This window comes from Lolium rigidum, chromosome 2, assembly GCF_022539505.1.
Source record: "Lolium rigidum isolate FL_2022 chromosome 2, APGP_CSIRO_Lrig_0.1, whole genome shotgun sequence".
NCBI classification, from domain to species: domain Eukaryota; kingdom Viridiplantae; phylum Streptophyta; class Magnoliopsida; order Poales; family Poaceae; genus Lolium; species Lolium rigidum.
In genome coordinates, this window is record NC_061509.1 from 28241706 (window position 1) to 28250878 (window position 9173).

The 9173-nt window shown below is 42.2% G+C and overlaps 1 pseudogene; it reads right to left on the bottom strand.

Annotated features, from left to right (window-relative positions):
* Nucleotides 1-905: 905 nt before the first annotated feature.
* LOC124689416 lies at nucleotides 906-3710 on the bottom strand (annotated as a pseudogene).
* Nucleotides 3711-9173: the final 5463 nt, after the last annotated feature.

Consider the following 9173-nt stretch of genomic DNA (forward strand, 5'->3'; position numbering starts at 1 on the left):
AAATGAACATCTATCTAATATGAACACTTTTCAAAATCTCAACAATTTTGAAATTGAACTATTTTTAGAAAATATTATAATTTTCGAATTTGAAAAAATAAATATAAACAGAAAAACAGAAAATAGAAAAGAAAACATAAAGAAAAAGGAAAAGGAAAGAGAAAATAAAAAAAAACTCAGAAAATTTTGCGTAGACCATTCTTTGTTTTGAGACCATTCTTTGAACATTTGTCCTTAGTTATTAAATCCGGAAGATGACATCAAGTGGAAGATTGCGCTAGAATGAAGGATGTACCTCTCTTACGATGTTGGGCACAGAGTGAACGGCCTATTGCCACCAATCCACGACCCTATAAACACAAGCGTGAGCTCTAATGTTATTTTAGTTCAATGTTTTACAAATATAATTCTAAGGGTTGGATTCCTTGAAACACAAGTGGTTCAGATCCATGAAAAGAGTCTCATGCTTCTAGGCCCCTCTATAAACACAAGTGTGAGCTCTAATGTTATTTTAGTTCAATGTTTTATAAATGTAATTCTAAGGGTTAGATTCCTTTAAAGGAAACGATTTTATTCCTTCTATATATACCACATTGGCATTTTTCACAAAAAAAAAGTTTAAATGTGATTTTCTTCTGAGTGCACTTGTTTTCAAAATGGCCTTGTGTGTTAACTGTGAAAGCTGGTCGAATCTTCACCTAGTGTTAAATATTGTAACGTTCCAGATAATACTTTCTTCTGCCTTTTGGAATCTCATCTCATTACCTTTTATTGCCTTCTCTATATGTTTGTTTAATTTTTTTATCTTGCACATGACAAATGGAAGAATTTGTCTACTTCATAACCTAGCGAGAACTTACATATACAAATATTGTTTTGTTTGTATAACAAAGCTGAGAACACAACTAACATGAAACCGTATGCATAATCTTATATTGCATACTGTCGACAAAGAAGAGAAAAGCACATCTCCAGGTCTCGACTGTAAAGAGCATCCCAAACCATAGCCAGAAACCAAACAAAATCCCAGCAACTACATAATAGTACATCCAATGGTCCTCCTCTTCACCATTTCTGTCATCGGGTGCAAGCAAAGTAGTTTTACACGGAATGTCAAGAGGAAACCCACAAAGCCCGGAATTGTTGGAGTAAATCGATGGGTCTATGAGGGTCTGAATCTGACTCCCGACAGGTATCTTTCCAGACAAAAGATTATTTGAGACATTCAATGTGCTGAGCCCCGATAAGCTGGAGATGCTCAGAGGAATGGCTCCTGAAAGTCCATTAGATGATAGATCTAGGGCCTCGAGAACACTCAAACTGCCAATGTCTTCAGGAATGCTGCATGATAGATAGTTTCTTGAAAGGTTCAGAAACCGGAGGCCTTGAAGGTTGGTTAACTCTTGAGGGATGCACCGAGACAGTAAGTTGCCGGACAAATCGATGCCAGTTAGTAACCAGATTGTTCTCTGGAAAATCAGCTCTTGGCCCTTCCAGATTACATCAATTCTATCCTCGTATAGGACGGACGGATCTGGAATCCACTGATTTATTGGAAGCATCATGGAGGTCAAGTTGCTGAAGTCAAAGGGGATTGAGCCGATCAAGCTATTGTTTGCCATGTCGAGTAGCTGAAGTTGCGAAAGTTGTGACAACTCCGGTGGAATTTCCCCAGTGAAATTGTTTGATTTGATGCTAAGTATTTTCAGCGATGGGAGACGACTCCCAATCCATGCAGGAATCTCACCGAAGAACCTGTTGTTTCCTCTGGTTAAAATAGCCGGCTATAGCCGATAGCCGCGAATTTTTTTGAAGCTATGAAAGGCTATAGCCGGGCTATAGCGGGCTATAACCATAGAGCCGATTTGCTAAATAATGAAAAAAATTAGGCAGCATATAGTCATATATATATATATATATATATATCAATAATTCACAAATTAATAACATAATAACATCTTCACATACGAGATACACATAATAGTTCACACGTACTTAAATATAGTTTTATCCAAATATTACAACATCATTACATAGTTTAGGACATAGTTATGCTTGCCACTCGGCTTGGTGACTATTTCGCCAAGCAAATGGGCCGGTCGACTGAAATTTTGGGTCCAAAATTTTGGATCCATTTAGCGGGAAGTTAGCGGCTATGCGGCTAAATTAAGGCTAAATAGCCTTAGCCGGGCTATTAGCGGCTATTTTTGTTTTAGCCTCTAAAGGCTCTAGCTATAGCCGCAGGCCTGGCGAAAGGCTATAGCCGGGCTATAGCCCAGCTATAGCCGGCTATTTTAAACAGAGGTTGTTTCCAATGTCCAGGGTCGCCAGGAAGTTGCAGCCCCTTAGGACCGTGGGGAAAGGACCGACAAAGCCATTTTTAGCAAGATAAAGCGACCTAAGAGAGCAATTTCGACGTGCCTTAGCCATGGGGACTTTACCTGAGAAGAAGTTGTTGGAGAGATCCATGAACATGAGAACCTGCATGTTCCACCAGCTATCTGGGAGCTTCCCAGTGAGCTGGTTGTTGGACAGGTCCATGAACAACACAGAAGAGAGGTTGCCCAAGCAGTGTGGGAGCTTTCCAGAGAGCATGTTGTTCGAGAGGTCCATGTACATCAGGGATCTGAGGTTGCACAAGCAGGCAGGGAGCTCCCCGGTGAACCGGTTGTTTGACAGGTCCATGTATAACACAAACTTGAGATCGCATAAGCAGGCTGGGAGCCTCCCGGTGAGCCAATTGTTTGATAAGTCAAACCTCTCGGTGGAGACAATCCTGCAGAGCTGGTGCGGGATGTCTCCGACAAGGCTGTTGTTGCGGAGATCGACTTTAACCAGGCTGTGCATGTCACCCAGCTGCGGCGGGATGGAGCTGTTGAAACTGTTGTTGCTGAGGTCAAGTGATTCGAGGGAATGCAGCCGCGAGATGTTTGCCGGGATGGCGCCTCCAAGGTTGTTCCCGCTGAGTTGCAGAATGGTGAGCCACTGGAGCGCCCCGGGGTCGAGCGTGCTGAGCCCCCCGGAGAGACCACGCTCCCCGAGCGCTAGCATCCAGAGTCCAGACATGGTTGGCGCCGGAGTGCGGATTTTCTGGCGGAACCGGTTCCTACCGGTCACCATCCGACCGGTAGGGTGCCTCGTGATTCGTGCTAATTTTTCTTCAATTTCTTACCTATTTTTTCATGATATGGTATATATCCGATATTTTTTAGATATAAATAAAAATGTAACAAAAAATTATTATTTTAACCATATTATACATAAATTACACACATATTTGAATCATTATAGTTAATTTTCATCTACAGTATTCTAAAACCTGGTTTATATGAAAAAATTACGAGATTTTACAAAAATTTCTTTTAGATTTCAGAGAAGTATCATATGGATATGATATACACTAGATATAGGAAAGGAACCTAGCACGAATCACGAAGTACTGAACGATGGATGTGTGTCCGGTAGGTACCGGTTGCGTTAGAAAAGACTTTCCCGTTGGCGCCGCAGAACACACCGACCCATTTGCAGAAGGTTCCGCCTTCTTTGTCCCAGTTGGACAACGAGGCTGCGCCGGTGAGGCTCTCCTTCCATGCCAGAAGCGCATCGGCATCGTACGAGACCAATGGACCAACCAAATTCGCTTGGATGGTGGCCGCCAGAAGGAAGAGCGTGGCAGTGCCGGCGAGCTGCGCGTGGGCTTGCCTCCTCATGTCCAGGACACCGGACGTGAGCGATAGCTGATACGAGTAGGGGAAAACTCCAGTCGGCATAACATCGCAAACTCGATCGCACAACATATATATGGACGGATCGGATTGGCAGCAAACGTCGGTTCTATCGCAAAAAAAAAAAAAAAACGTCGGTTTCGTCGTGTTTAGTATATGCAACTATGCATACGGCAGCGCACGTCAACAGGGTGACCAATGGCAGCATCAAACAGCACCAGTCGAGGACAAGTCAGGAAGATTCGTAATCGTTCCCGGCTCTAACTAACCAAGATGCCTGTCCATTCAAATGCGGCTTGGAAGCGTTGGCCCTAGGAAAAATCGCACACTCGCACATAGTACGCCGTTCGTGTGGAACTCGACATTTGGATGCATGGGCGACATGGCACCGAAATACAGGGAAGAAGAAAACGCCGAGTACTGGCCAAGTCCTCATCTGTGGCTGATGTGAACGTTCTACACTTTTGGCAGTGGATTAGAGAAGCAGGTTGGCTGGTTCAGTTTTGGTGAAATTGAATTGCTAGCTTGCTCTCGCAGAGTATTTTTTTGTCCTTTTGTCAGAATCCTGCTGCAAATTAAATGTTAGCAGTTTTTCTCTCCGTTGATAGAAGAAGAACTAACTTTAGATCAAAAGAGATCTTAATAGCATTGCTTATGACTGTGCACAACAGATGATCAGACAAGATCCGTCTTCGTCTATTTTCAGTTGTAACAATTGAGCTCACTTACAATTAGAAACATGTACAATTCCTCTCTTCAAAATTTCAATCCTTGGACATTGTACTCTATGATGTAAACTGTCTATGAGCTGAATAAATTTGGCACCCCCGGCACCTCCATTTGTGAAAAAAAAACCAACTTTAGATGCTACTAGAAAGTGCACGTCCGTGGTAACTACTTTGGAGTGTGTTTCTTGATGCACCGGCGACTAGTGCGTGTGAGGAGTAATTCTTGAGGTGTTTGGTACAACAGATTGAGAGTAAAAATTGATCTATGTGGGCAATATGCATTTGCCACTACAGGAATGGGCCGATATGCCGAGGGCCGGGAACCCTTGGCGTAGCCTGTTTTGGCCGTCGACGTAAGCTACGCCGAGGGCAGCTCTCGGCATAGCTCCTCAGCGACTACCTTCCTCGGCGTAGCCACTATTGCTGTCGGCGTAGCCCGACCCTCGACGTAGCACGCTACGGTAAAAGCGTTGGCATAAAAATTTTAAAAATTCAAATTTCATTTTTCCAAAAAAAATTCAGAAAAAACCATTATTTTGATATGCCGAGGGCTTTGAGTTTTAAACTTTTTCAAATTTTAATTTTTTTACACCTTTTTTATATTTTTTTACTTGTTTATCTTTCACCCAATGCACTTTTAACTCTAAGTACACTTAATCTTAGGTCAAATTACAATCATGGTTAAACTTCCCGGTCACCCATCCTCACACTACTCTAGACTCAGCACGTTTAACTTTTTTGGTTCCATTCGGATGAGCTTCCATTAAAGAATTGACACATTGCTTATAATAATAGCATATCAACCCTATTAACCCTTGGACCGTGATGTCACACCTCTTTATTTTTGAATTCCAAACAATTACTTAAGTAAACAACAATGAATATATGAGTAATAATAATATTGAATTCAAATAACAATGAAATGATTTTATTTTTTGGTCTTTTTCTATTTAATATGGAATAATTAATATGTTTAAATTGGAAAATCAAAATTCCACAAATAATATGTCTAAATCGATCAGAAAAATGAGAGGAATCTAAATATAATATCCATATCATAATTTGAACCTAAAAATTAGAGGAATCCAAATATGACGTCCAGTTTGTCATCTGGGCAAAACGGCCCCCTCGGGGGATACGAAATGGCCGTACCGGACACGCTGGTGCACCGTTCGCCAACACGCTAAATGGACAAAAATTAGCACATAAAGTGATGTGTTATAGACCTAAAATTATTTTTCGTGGAATTTATTGAGCAACGTCAAGTATATCCCTAGTTTAAATCCGATCAGTTTCTAGCGGATTCGGCGGGACACCGCAGGAAGCCGCAGGAATTTCCAAATAGCAAGCGCGCACATATGGCATATGATATGTGGTGCGGAAGCGGTGTCCTACCACTACATGGAGGTCTTGTGCAATACTAAAATGCGCCCCATGTAGCTGCTTCACACAAAAAAACCCGTTTTGCCACCACGAAAATGAAAAAACCATCGTACATGGGTCTGATTGGAAATCCGCTCCCGGGGACTTGCTTCCCATCCCAGGGACCACGCACGTGCCAAATATGGCCTCGTTCCGACAAACTATGCGGTGTCACGGACCGTTTCCTACTCATTTGCCCTAAAAGTCATTGAACTCCGAACGTGATAGCCCTGTTTGTGAAGGGTTTCAAAAATAATTGACGTATCCTAATTTCGACTTTTGGAGTGGTTACTATGACACATAAAATGACGGCATGCGGCTCCGCGGGATTTTCTGACTTCGTTTAAATTGTCATCTTGCCAAAACGGGCCCCCACAGAGATGCGGTATGGCCGTATCGGGCGTGCTGGTGCACCCATTCACCATTGCGCTGAACGGAAAATATTTAGCACATAAAGTGATGTGTCGTAGACATAAAAACATTTTTCCCAGAATTTATTGAGCGACAGAAAGTGTACCTCTAGTTCAAATCTGGTCATTTTGCAGCGGATTCGGCGGGATACCGTAGGAAGCCACATGGATTCCAAGATAGCTAGCGCGCACATATGACATGTGATATGTGGTGCGAAGGCGGTGTCCTACCACTACGCGGAGGTCTCGCACAATACTAAAATGCGCCCCATGTAGCTGCTTCACAAAAAAAAACCGTTTTGGCACCCCGAAAATGAAAAAACCATCACCCATGGGTCGGATTGGAAATTCGCTCCTGGGGCCTTGCTTCCCACCCAGGGACCACACACGTGTCAAATCTGGCCTCGGTCCGACAAACTATGCAGTGTCACAGACCGTTTCCTACTCATTTGCCCTAAAAGCCATAGAACTCCGGACGTGATAGCTCTGTTTGCGAAGGGTTTTCCAAAATAATTGTCGTATCCTAATTCCGACTTTTGGAGTGGTTACTAGTACACATAAAATGACGCCATGCGGCTCCACGAGATTTTCTGAGTTCGTTTAAATAGCCATCTGGCCAAAACGGGCCCCCACGAAGATGGGGTATGGCCGTACCGGGTGCGCTGGTACACCCGTTCACCATCGCGCTAAACGGAAAAAAATAGCAGATAAAGTGATGTGTCGTAGACCTAAATTTTTTTTTCCGGAATTTATTGAGCGACGGAAAGTGTAGCCCTTGTTCAAATCCGGCCACTTTCCAGCGGATTCGGTGGGACACCGCAGGAAGCCGCATGGATTCTTAGATAGCTAGCGCGCACATATGGCATGTGATATGTGGTGCGAAGACGGTGTCTTACCACTACGCGGAGGTCTCGGGGCAATACTAAAATGCGCCCCATGTAGCTGCTTCACAAAAAAAAACCTGTTTTGGCACCCCGAAAATGAAAAACCATCGCCCATGGGTCGGATTGGAAATCCGCTCCCGGGGCATTGCTTCCCATCCCAGGGACCATGCACGTGCCAAATATGGCCTCGTTCCGACAAACTATGCGGTGTCACGGGCCGTTTCCTACTCATTTCTCCTAAAAGCCATAGAACTCCGGATGTGATAGCCCTATTCGTGAAAGGTTTTCCAAAATAATTGCCGTATCCCAATTCCGTATTTGGAGTGGTTACTAGGACACATAAAATGATGTCATGCGGATCCGCGGGATTTTCTGACTTTGTTTAAATTGCCATCTGACTAAAACGGGAACCCGAGGACATATAAGAAAGTGTTTGAATTGTTACTATGTTAACATGGTACTATACATGATTCAAATATGCATGATTTTGACATAAACGGATAGAGGATGTATTTCTGAATATTTTGATACCTTATACGCATTTTTATAACATCATATGAATTAGTTATGATTTTTACAAATTTAGAAAAAAATTGAAAAATGGCCTACGCCGAGGGTGGCCGTCGGCGTAGCCCTGTCTACGCCTAGGGCCAAAGATATGCCGAGGGCTGCCCTCGGCGTAGACCTCGCTACGCCGACGGCAATGCTAAGCCAAGGGTCGGACGGGCAAGCCGGCCTGGCCGGGCCATACGCCGACGGCCCCGACTTTTGTCCGTCGGCGTATAAAAAGTCCTCGGCGTATCGCGCCATTCCTATAGTGTGTGGCCCACCTTTGTTCACTAAAAGTCGACCTAAGCACACAATAAAGAGAAAACAATGAGAGAATTATAGCGGTGCCATATTTATTTACACCGGAATATACATATGCAACAATTAGAGAAAAGGTTGTGAGTAGATAAAGTTGTTTAGAGAAAAAAAAACCAACAAAAAAATAAAAAAGCCACTTATGTAGGCTCAGTAGTCTCGCATGTTGGCCCAGCAATGGATATATTCGGCTAGTTTGTCCATGGGACTGGGTAAATGGGGAGCTCCTATTCCCCGCTTTAAGCGGCGCGAGCTGGAATCGCCGCTGAACGGTTCGCTTTGATGGGCCGGCCCAATAATTCGCTCGCTTCTCACGCGACGATCGTGTGACGTTTTCTCTTTACTTTTTCTACTATCGTGCATGACCTAATCAAATGTTGCGCACTCCAAAAACCAATCGATGGATCAGCTCATATACAATACGTGTGACAGTACATGTCTATGAGTTCAAGAAAAACACGTGACTTCAAGGAAAAGTAAAACAACCATGCCTAGCATTTTTTTTTATGTTGAGTTCCCCTAGTAGAGTGTGTGTAGATGCTACATTATTAATTTCATTTTTTTAGTTTGTATATTTTCGGTACCATGAATATGTTTTGAGCCCATACATAATTTTCTGAATACATGTTATTATATATTTCGTATATTTATATGATTTTATTTTAAGTAGATTTGAACAAGTTCTCAAATTTACATTAACTTTAAAAATATGTATTTCATTGGTGTGGAAAATCCGAACCGTCATGGATTCTTTTTTGAAAAGCACATGTACATTTTTAAAAAATTGGTGATTTTTTACCTCATTTTGAACATTTACGTTGTTTGAACGATTTTTCGATATGTACATTTACGTTGTTTGAACGATTTTTCGATATGAACATTTACATTTTTTGAACGATTTTTCGATATGTACATTAACGTTGTTTGAACGATTTTCCGATATGAACATTTATGTTTTATGAACGATTTTTTGATATGAACATTTACGTTTTGTGAACGATTTTCCGATATGTACATTTATGTTTTTTGAATGATTTTTCGATATGTATATTTACGTTGTTTGAACGATTTTTCGATATGAACATTTACGTTGTTTGAACGATTTTTCAATATGAACATTTAAGTTTTTTGAAAAGATCG